The sequence below is a fragment of the Salmo salar genome, chromosome ssa22 (assembly GCF_905237065.1).
Source record: "Salmo salar chromosome ssa22, Ssal_v3.1, whole genome shotgun sequence".
NCBI lineage: Eukaryota > Metazoa > Chordata > Actinopteri > Salmoniformes > Salmonidae > Salmo > Salmo salar.
In genome coordinates, this window is record NC_059463.1 from 10,276,629 (window position 1) to 10,288,296 (window position 11,668).

General features: G+C 41.8%; 1 protein-coding gene across 1 annotated transcript in view; it reads right to left on the minus strand.

The window, feature by feature from the left end:
• The window catches only part of LOC106582744 (ras-related protein Rap-1A), a 30,915-nt gene extending 21,582 nt beyond the window's left edge, over positions 1-9,333 (minus strand). Inside the window, exon 1 of the mRNA XM_014166129.2 lies at positions 9,196-9,333. The gene's annotated coding sequence lies outside the window, so the exon portion shown is untranslated. The remainder of the gene's footprint in view (positions 1-9,195) is intronic.
• Positions 9,334-11,668: the final 2,335 nt, after the last annotated feature.

Sequence of the window (11,668 nt, forward strand, 5' to 3'; positions counted from 1 at the left end):
TCAAAATCCACCCCTCTTCATTGACTTCCCTTCACACAGTAGTCATTCAAATTATGTTCCCAACCACATTGTTTAGGACTGGAAACAAGTCAAATCAAATTTGTGTAGATGTAAATAATAGGGGGGAAAAAAACAGAAGCGAAATTGGGTTACGGTCTGAGAAGTCAGAACGGAAAGAAACATCAAAATAGCTTTTCACTCTCTGTTCCTGTTCAGGACACAAACTGCAATGTTGCCTTGGAAACTTCTGAGGAGAGGGAAGTAAGCCGGTTAAGCTAAGTTAAAGCCTAGATCTTATCCTAATGTTCGCAGATTCAGGCCACAGGACGACAGTGATGCATGATTTATCTCCCAGGGGCAAAAACCTAGTACTGTACTGTCAAAATAAAGCATTTAATGGTTCATGTTCAATTTATGTGAAATGTAATAGAGGCTGGCTTAGTTGAGGGGACTAGTCTGAAAGCTGTCAAACACATGGATGCCTAGCTGGTGACTGAATGTTTGAAATGAGCCACTAATATTTACCACACATCCAGTCAGTCAGTGCTATAATGTTAATTCCTGCCAGTGCCACCCTCCTAACATTAGCTGTTTTACAGAAGGGAGTAGTGGCTTAGTTAACTACACTGATCAAAAATATAAACACAAGCATGTAAATTGTTGGTCCCATGTTCCATGGGCTGAAATAAAAGATACCGAAATGTTCCATATGCACAAAAAAAAAAAAACACGTCTTAAATGTTGTGCAAAAATGTGTTTACAACTCTTAGTGAGCATTTCTCCTTTGCCAAGATAATCCATTGACCTGATAGGTGTGGCATACCAAAATGCTGATTAAATAGCATGAGCATTACACAGTTGCACCTTGTGCTGAGGGCAGTTAAAGGCCAATAAAACGTGCAGTTGTCAAAACACAATGCCACAAATGTCTCAAGTTGAGGGAGCGTGCAATTGGCATACTGACTGCAAAAATATCCACCAGAGCTGTTACGATTGAATTGAATGTTCATTTCTCTACCATAAGCCGCCTCCAACATAGTTTTAGAGAATTTGGCAGCAAGTCCAACCGGCCTCACAACCGCAGACCACATATGGCGTTGTGTAGCCGAGCGTTGTCAACATTGGAAACAGAGTGCCCCATGGAGGAGGTGAGGTTATGGTGTGGTCAGGCATAAGCTACGGACAACAAACACAATTCCCTTTTAATCAATGGCAATGTGAATGCACAGAGATACCGTGACGAGATCCTGAGGCCCATTGTCGTAACATTCATCCGCTGCCATCACCTCATGTTTCAGCATAATGCACAGCCCCATGTCGCAAGGATCTGTATACAATTCCTGGAAGCTGAACAAGTCCCAGTTCTTCCATGGCCTGCATACTCACCAGACATGTCACCCATTGAGCATGTTTGGGATGCTCTGGATCGATGTGTATGACAGCGTGCTCCAGTTCCCAAAAACATTGAGAGCATCCTGACCGGTTGCATCACCGCCTGGTATGGCAACTGCTCGGCGCTAGAGGGTAGTGCGCAATGCCGTCGGGGGTACGCAAAATAAAAATGTGTTTCACATTTTCAAACAGTCCATTTAGATTTTCCAACGGGGCTATACATTTGGGCATTGTTTCCCCCCCCCCCTCGCCTGAGTAGCCTCGTTTCACTGCCAAAAATACAATTAAACCATCGAGTGTTCAGTGAAATAACAAAGTCAAATACAGGTAGCCTAGTCAAATAATTAACATCCAATCACATTAACCGTTACTCTCTCACGGGAATTCCACTAACGGTCCGTATGTAGTCAAACGTAGCTGCTGCTCATTCCGTTCGCTCGAAAATTGATAAATGGTTTAACTTGGGCTCAGGGCTCAGGGCTCTGTTCTTGGCCCACTCCTATTCTCGCTATACACCAAGTCACTTGGCTCTGTCATATCCTCACATGGTCTCTCATATCATTGCTATGCAGATGACACACAATTAATCTTCTCCTTTCCCCCTTCTGACAACCAGGTGGCGAATCGCATCTCTGCATGTCTGGCAGACATATCAGTGTGGATGACGGATCACCACCTCAAGCTGAACCTCGGCAAGACGGAGCTGCTCTTCCTCCCGGGGAAGGACTGCCCGTTCCATGATCTCGCCATCACGGTTGACAACTCCCTTGTGTCCTCCTCCCAGAGTGCTAAGAGCCTTGGCGTGACCCTGGACAACACCCTGTCGTTCTCCACCAACATCAAGGCGGTGACCCGATCCTGTAGGTTCATGCTCTACAACATTGCAGAGTACGACCCTGCCTCACACAGGAAGCGGCGCAGGTCCTAATCCAGGCACTTGTCATCTCCCGTCTGGATTACTGCAACTCGCTGTTGGCTGGGCTCCCTGCCTGTGCCATTAAACCCCTACAACTCATCCAGAACGCCGCAGCCCGTCTGGTGTTCAACCTTCCCAAGTTCTCTCACGTCACCCCGCTCCTCCGCTCTCTCCACTGGCTTCCAGTCGAAGCTCGCATCCGCTACAAGACCATGGTGCTTGCCTACGGAGCTGTGAGGGGAACGGCACCTCCGTACCTTCAGGCTCTGATCAGGCCCTACACCCAAACAAGGGCACTCCGTTCATCCACCTCTGGCCTGCTGGCCCCCCTACCTCTGAGGAAGCACAGTTCCCGCTCAGCCCAGTCAAAACTGTTCGCTGCTCTGGCACCCCAATGGTGGAACAAGCTCCCTCACGACGCCAGGACAGCGGAGTCAATCACCACCTTCCGGAGACACCTGAAACCCCACCTCTTCAAGGAATACCTGGGATAGGATAAGGTAATCCTTCTAACCCCCCCCCCTTAAAAGATTTAGATGCACTATTGTAAAGTGGTTGTTCCACTGGATATTATAGGTGAATGCACCAATTTGTAAGTCGCTCTGGATAAGAGCGTCTGCTAAATGACTAAAATGTAAATGTAACTTCACTAGGGTAGGGGGTAGCATTCAGAATTCTGGATGAAAAGCGTGCCCAAATTAAACTGCCTGGTACTCGGGCCCAGAAGATAGGATATGCATATTATTAGTAGATTTGGATAGAAAACACTCTGAAGTTTCTAAAACTGTTTGAATGATGTCTGTGAGTATAACAGAACTCATATGGCAGGCAAAAACCTGAGAAAAAGCCAACCAGGAAGTGGGAAATCTGAGGCTTGTAGTTTTTTCAAGTGATTGCCTTTACAGTACACAGTGACTTAGGGTTCATATTGCACTTCCTAAGGCTTCCACTAGATGTCAACAGTCTTTAGAACGTTGTTTCAGGCTTCTACAGTTAACAGAGAGCGAATGAGAAGGCCGGGAAGTTGGTGACTCAGAAAATAATATGACTTCAGTGGCGCGCATTCACGTGAGAGGTAGCTGTGTTGCATTACATTTTTTAACCTGTTATGGCTAGGGGGCAGTATTTTCACGGCTGGATAAAAAACGTACCCGATTTAATCTGATTATTAGTCCTGCCCAGAAACTAGAATATGCATATAATTATTAGCTTTGGATAGAAAACACTCCAAAGTTTCTAAAACTGTTTGAATGGTGTCTGAGTATAACAGAACTCATTTGGCAGGCCAAAACATGAGAAGATTCTGTACAGGAAGTACCCTGTCTGACCATTTCTTGAACTTCTTTGCCATCTCTATCTATTACAAAGGATCTCTGCTCTAACGTGCCACTTCCTACGTCTTCCATAGGCTCTCAGAGCCCAGGAAAAACCTGAATGTCGTCATTCCAGCCCCAGGCTGAAAACAATTATCGCATTTCTCAAGTGGCCGATCAAGGGACTGTGGGCTTAGGCGCGTGCACTGGCCGCCCCCGTCTTTGTGTTTTTTCCTCTGTTTGCCGAAAAGGAGATTCCCGGTCGGAATATTATCGCTTTTTTACGAGATAAATTGCATAAAAATTGATTTTAAACAGCGGTTGACATGCTTCGAAGTACGGTAATGGAATATTTCGATTTACCTGATTTACCTTTTCAGATAGTTTCTGGAACGCACAAACAAAACGCCGCTATTCGGATATAACGATGGATTATTTTGGACCAAACCAACATTTGTTATTGAAGTAGCAGTCCTGGGAGTGCATTCTGACGAAGACAACAAAAGGTAATCAAACTTTTGTAATAGTAAATCTGATTTTGGTGAAGGCTAAACTTGCCGGGTGTCTAAATAGCTAGCCCGTGATGGCTGGGCTATGTACTTAGAATATTGCAAAATGTGCTTTCACCAAAAAGCTATTTTAAAATCGGACATATCGAGTGCATAGAGGAGTTCTGTATCTATAATTCTTAAAATAATTGTTATGCTTTTTGTGAACGTTTATCGTGAGTAATTTAGTAAATTGTTAGCAAATTCCCCGGAAGTGTTCGGTGGGAATGCTAGTTCTGAACGTCACATGCTAATGTAAAAAGCTGGTTTTTGATATAAATATGTACTTGATTGAACAAAACATGCATGTATTGTATAACATAATGTCCTAGGTGTGTCATCTGATGAAGATCATCAAAGGTTAGTGCTGCATTTAGCTGTCTTCTGGGTTTTTGTGACATTATATGCTAGCTTGAAAAATGGGTGTCTGATTATTTCTGGCTGGGTACTCTGCTGACATAATCTAATGTTTTGCTTTCGCTGTAAAGCCTTTTTGAAATCGGACAGTGTGGTTAGATTAACGAGAGTCTTGTCTTTAAAATGCTGTGAAATAGTCATATGTTTGATTAATTGAAGTAATAGGATTTTTGAGGAATTTGTATTTCGCGCCACGCCCATCATTGGATATTGGAGCAGGTGTTCCGCTAGCGGAACGTCTAGATGTAAGAGGTTAAGTCATTGGAATCGTCCGGTTGGAATATTATTGAAGATTTATGTTAAAAAGGCCCAAAAGATTGATGCTATACATCGTTTGACATGTTTCTACGAACGTAAATACAACTTTTTTAGACTTTGTCGTGAAATGTTTGGCGCGCTTCCTACATTTGGAGTAGCTTACTGAACGTGCTAACAAAAAGGAGGTATTTGGACATAAATGATGGACTTTATTGAACAAAACAACATTTATTGTGGACCTGGGATTCCTGGGAGTGCATTCTGATGAAGATCAAAGGTAAGTGAATATTTATAATGCTATTTATGATTTTAGATGACTTCAAAATGGCGGGTATCTGTATTGCCTGATGTTTTCTGAGCACCGTACTCAGATTATTGCAGTGTGCTTTCCCCGTGAAGCTTTTTTGAAATCTGTCACAGCGGTTGCATTAAGGAGATGTTTATCTATAATTCTTTGAACAACAGTTTAATATTTTATCAACGTTTATGATGAGTATTTCTATAAATTGATGTGCTCATTCACCGGAAGTTTTTGAAGGAAAAACATTTCTGAACATTACGGGCCAATGTAAAATGGGTTTTTTGGATATAAATATGAACTTTATCGAGCAAAACATACATGTATTGTGTAACATGAAGTCCTATGAGTGCCATCTGATGAAGATCATCAAAGGTTAGTGCTTACTTTTAGCTGTATTTCTGGTTTTTGTGACGCCTCTCCTTGCTTGGAAAATGGCTGTGTGGTTTTTCTTGTCAAGGTGATGTGCTAATATAATCTAATGCTATGCTTTCTCCGTAAAGCCTTTTTGAAATCGGACAATGTGGTTGGATTAACGGGAATCTTATCTTTAAAATGGGATATAATAGTTCCATGTTTGAGAAATTTGAATTATGAGATTTTTGTCGTTTTCAATTTGGTGCCCTGCTATTTCACTGGCTGTTGAATAGTGTGTCCCGCAGGTGGGACGGTCACGTCCCACATACCCAAGAGAGGTTAAAAAAATGAAGGCCCGCATCCATAGACACACATACCAGCTCTACTGGTAGTACTGCTACCAGCTGTACTACACCTGCACTGTTTCATGAAGCATCAGTGACATGGCAGGAGATGTTTTGAAACAATTATTGCTTCGTATACAAGCCAGTGAATTCTATGCCTTACAGCCGGATGAGTCAGACGTGGAGGGCCTGGCACAGCTCTTGTTATATGTCTGTTACGTTTATGGGGGTCAATAATGGAAAACATCTTCTTCTGGAAACCAGGACAGGATATTTTTTAAGTACTGGACAGCTTTGTGACATCAAATGGACTTTGGTGGTCAAGATGTGTTGGTATCTGTATTGATGGAGCAAAAGCCATGACAGGGAAACATAGGAGTGGTAACACGCGTGCAAACGGTTGCTCTTGACGCCACTTGGGTACACTGCAGCATCCACCGAGGCGCTCTTGCTTCCAAGGAAATGCCTGACAGCTTCAGAGATGTTTTGGACACTGGTTAACTTTGTTAAAGCAAGGCCCCTGAACTCTCGTGTATTTGTTGCACAATGCAAAGTTATGGGCAGCGACCATGTAACGCTTTTACAACATACAGAAATGCGCTGGTTATCTAGGGGCAAAATATTGACATGTTTTTTTTTAAATTGAGAGACAAGCTTAAAGTTCTTTACTGACAATAATTTTCACTTGTCTGACCGCTTGCATGATGAGTTTCTCACACGACTGGCCTATCTGGGTGATGTTTTTTCTCGCCTGAATGATCTGAATCTAGGATTATAGAGACTCTCTGCAACTACATTCAATGTGCGGGACAAAATTGAGGCTAAGTTGGAGCTCTTTGTCTGCATTAACAAGGACAACACACAGGTCTTTCCATCATTGTATGATTTTTTTTGTGCGCAAATGAACTCAAGCTTACGGACAATGTCAAATGTGATATAGCGAAGCACCTGAGCGAGCTGGGTGCGTAATTACGCAAGTACTTTCCCGGAACGACAACAAAAACGACTGGATTCATCATCCCTTTCATGCCCTGCCTCCAGACTTACCGATATCTGAACAAGAGAGCCTCATCGAAATTGCAACAAGCAGTTCTGTGAAAATTTAATTTAATCAGAAGCCACTGCCAGATTTCTGGATTGGGCTGCGCTCAGAGTATCCTGCCTTGGCAAATCGCGTGGTTAAGACACTGATGCCCTTTGCAACCACGTACCTATGTGAGAGTGGATTCTCGGCCCTCACTAGCATGAAAACTAAATACAGGCACAGACTGTGGAAAATGATTTAAGACTGACTCTCTCACACAACCCAACATTGCAGAGTTATGTGCATCCTTTCAAGCACACCCTTCTCATTAACCTATGGAGAGTTACTCACAATTTTTGGTGAACAAATAAGGTTTTATATGTAAGATGACTAAATAAAGAGCTAAATGTATTATTATTCGTGCCCTGGTCCTACAAGAGCTCTTTGTCACTTCCCACGAGCCGGGTTGTGACAAAAACTCACTCTTATGTTTAATAAATGTATTGTATAGCTTGTGTGTGGCAGGCTTACAATGATGGCAAAAAACAACATTTGAGAGCGCGCTGACTCTGGTGCTAGAGGGGGTACGCAGCCGGAGGTTGAATGCTTGAAGGGGTACGGGACTATAAAAAGTTTGAGAACCACTGCACTAGTTGTGTCAGAGGAAGGCCCCCAAAAAATTGTTAAAAGACTCCAGTCACCCAAGTCATAGCCTGTTCTCTCTGCAACCGCACGGCAAGCGATACCGGAGCGCCAAGTCTAGGTCCAAAAGGCTACTTCTACTCCCAAGGTATAAGACTGTTGAACAATTCATCAAATGGCCACCCGGACTATTTACATTGACACCCCCCCCTTTGTTTTCACACACCTGCTACTCGCTGTTTATTATCTATGCATAGTCACCTTACTCCTACCTAAATGTACAAATTACCTCGACTAACCTGTACCCCCCCGCACATTGACTCGTTATTGTTATCTATTTTTCTTGTGTTACTTTCGCTTATTTAGTTACATTTTCTTAACTATTTATTGAACTGCATTGTTGGTTAAGGGCTTGTACGTAAGCACTTCACGGTAAGGCCTTACACCTGTTGTATTCCACGCACGTGACAAATAACATTTGATATCCAGCAATTTAGCACAGCCATTGAAGACCAGTGGGACAACATTCCACAGGCCACAATCAACAGCCTGATCAACTCTATGTGAAGAGGTGTCACGCCCCATGAGGCAAACAGTTGTCACACCAGATACTGACAGGTTCTCTGATCCACGCACCTAGTTTAAGGTATCTGTGACCAACAGATGTTTATCTGTACTCCCAGTCATGTGAAATCCATAGATTAGGGCCTAATGAATTTATGACAATTGACTGATTTCCTTTTATGAAGCGTAACTCAGTAAAATCTTTGAAATTGTAGCATGCTGCGTTTATATTTTTGTTCAGTATTCATCAGACATCCACATGTTAACCTAAATATTATTGTGATGGTACTATGATTTGGTAGCCTGGTTGCCAAATGACATGAGTGGCATGTTAGTTAAAGAGGCTGGTATCCAGTCCCAGACTAATGATTTGGCGCACTACTGTTAACTAGCTAACGTTACCTCTTGCACCCTGGCCAGCTAGCTAACAAACCCTGAGCCTACAAACACGGCTAGCTAAATCCTCACCGCTAACAACCAACAGCTAGCTAATTATCAGTTGACCCAGGTCAACTAGCTAACAACCGAGCTTGTTTAGTTCAAATTAATAACGTTACATATCTAACGTTATTGCTAAATCGAGTAACTACTTGTGTAGTAGCACATTCAAGTAGGTTTAAAACTAATTCAAAATGCCAAATGCCAGTTCACTAGCTAGCTTGTTAGGTACCACGCTAATAGTTAGCAAACTAGCACGCGACTGATTGGTCGCCTTCACGAACTAACGTCAGCTAGCTAGCTAGCTAGCTTTAACTGCATGCATTCCTGCGCCTCCGCACACAATACAAAACATAAACCAGCATGCACATCTTTGGATAGCTATAGTTATGTTAAAATACATTCCAAGTTTATCTACCTTATCTAACAACATGTAGAATGTTTTTCGCAACCATTTAGTTAGCTAACGTTTACCTGCCCTTCCGCCTGGCCTTGACTTAAAATGGGAGTGCACACAGCTTTTAGTGAGAGCGCAAATTCCTAATCTCAGTCGCTAAATGCAGCATATTCACTGTGCCATGCTTTCCTTTCTAATTGATCTCAAATTGTTTTGCCAAACATGTTACCGCAGTTGGCTTTTTGACAGCCTTGTTGGCAAAATAAAGTTAGCCTTTTTACACTCACCGTTTCTCGCTCGCTCCACTCCGCCACTGTCTGTGCCTATCTCCCCGGCCTCAGTGCGCAGTAGACGTCATTCCAAACTATTTCTCGGTTTTCTTAAAAGGGCAATGTCAAATTTTGCACTGGTTCCTTTTGTGGTGGTGGAGGACAGTACAACAAAAAAATACATTGGGTAATTCACAGCTCATAATTGCAATGCTTTATAATTGACTTATTTATGGATATATGTTCCATGCAGGATTTATTTTTAATCAACATCATGGCCCTATGAACCCTGACAAACCCAATCAGTTAACTCAGCCAAAGCATTTAAGCAAATATGTCAATCTTATTATCAAAATCAGGTAGCCTTGCCTAGCGGTTAGAGTGTTGGGTTGCTATAGTTCGAATCCCCAGGCAGACGAGGTGAAAAATCTGTCGATGTGCCCTTGAGCAACCCTTACTGCTCCAGGGTCGCCGTTGGTAATGGCAGACCCTGGCTGTGGCCCCACTCTCCGATATTGTCTCAGGGAAAGTTGGGATATGCTAAATGTATATTTCCAATTCACATGCATATTAATACACACTTGTACATGTGTGAAATAGGACTAATATAAGCACCCAGCAAATTAATATAAATGAGGATGTGGCATACAGGAGGTAAAGCATAGGTTTGCAGTGTTGTGTTTTGGCCCCTGTACTCCAGCACTTTGGATTTGAAATGATACAATGACTATGAGGTTAAAGTGCAGACTGTCAGCTTTAAATTGAGGGTATTTTCATCCATATCGGGTGTACATAGTCCGTGAGAAAGTTACAGACGCACAAATATCCCCAAGACATGCTAACCTCTCACCATTACAATAACAAGGGTGGTTAGCATTTTATGGGGGATATTATGCCTCTGTAACTTTCTCACTCATTATTACTCACAATTAATTCAGCATTATCCGTAGTCATAGTAGTATAGTAACAAGTCTTCAAGTCCCAGGCAACTTAGTTACTCATTACATGAAATTAAGGTGGTTTGCCAAACCATCTGTTATGTTTCACCCTCTGACCTCCTCACAGAGACTCATCTGAGTCATGGCACCAATGTGACCAACTGTGTGAACCCGGCTGGTTTTTAACATTGACAATAGAGTCAAATTGCTGCAGAAAGAGTTAGAGGCACAACAGCACATTGATGGATGGATGTTCAGATTGCCTAAAGAGAATGAAGATGGTGTGTGACAGCGGTGACTGACAACTTTTTATCATGCTCCTCTACAAACAGATAATTTTTTAATCCAACTGCATTTCAAATTGCCTGTAGCTGAGGACAGGTGTGTGTTTCAGGTAAATAAATAAAGAAAAATTCTCACAAGTTATAGGGTAACTCCACCACTTTTCAACCTCATATGCATTATTTTCAGCACCAAACCAGTGTCTACATATGTGAAAACGGTGCATTTTTCTTATCTTTTTAACGACAAATCATAGAAATGCGCCATGTTCACATATGTAGACACCAGTTAGGTGCTGGAGATAAGGATTATGAGGTTGAAAAGTGGTGGTAGCCCATTAACCACGAACAGCCCCTGGCAGTCCATTTTACTGAAAAGAAAACTGTAAGCTATAAAATTTCTCAAATTCACCATGCAGACTGATGAGAGAAAAAAAACAATGGATCATCAAAGAGAATGGTGCATTACACACAGACTTATACACAAAGCCCACAGACCACAATACCCTGCTACGTGCAGATAGTATGCATCCCCTTCCCCCCAAGAATGGTCTACCATATAGCCAGGAATGCATGGTTAAACAAATCTGTAGCCACCAGTCATATTTTGACAGCAATGCTAAGAAAAGAACAGATAAATGAAAATGAGAGGCAAAAAAGGACAAAACTCTTGATGCTGCAATTAGGAAAATATCTCAAAAACCAAGAGAAGAATTGCTCAAAACTAAACCAAAGAAGAAAAACATCCAGTGGTGTAAAGTACTTAAGTAAAAATACTTGAAAGTTCTACTTAAGTATTTTTGGGGGGTATCTGTACTTTACTTTACTATTTATATTTTTGCCAACTTTTACTTTTATTTCACTACATTCTGAAAGAAAATAATGTACTTTTTACTCCATTTTCCCTGACACCCAAAAGTACTTGTTACATTTTGACAGGAAAATTGTCCAATTCACACACTTATCAAGAGAACATCCCTGGTCATCCCTACTGCATCTGATCTGGCAGACTGACTAAACACAAATGCTTCGTTTGTAAATTATGTCTGAGTGTGCCCCTGAGTGTGCCGTCTGGTTTGCTTAATATAAGGAATTTGAAATGATTTATACTTTGACTTTTTACTTTTGATACCTAAGTACATTTTAGCAATTCCATTTACTTTTGATACTTAAGTATTTTAAAAAACAAATACTTTGACTTTTACTCAAGTAATATTTGGTTGTTTGACTTTGACTTTTACTTGAGTCATTTTCTATTAAGGTATTTTTACT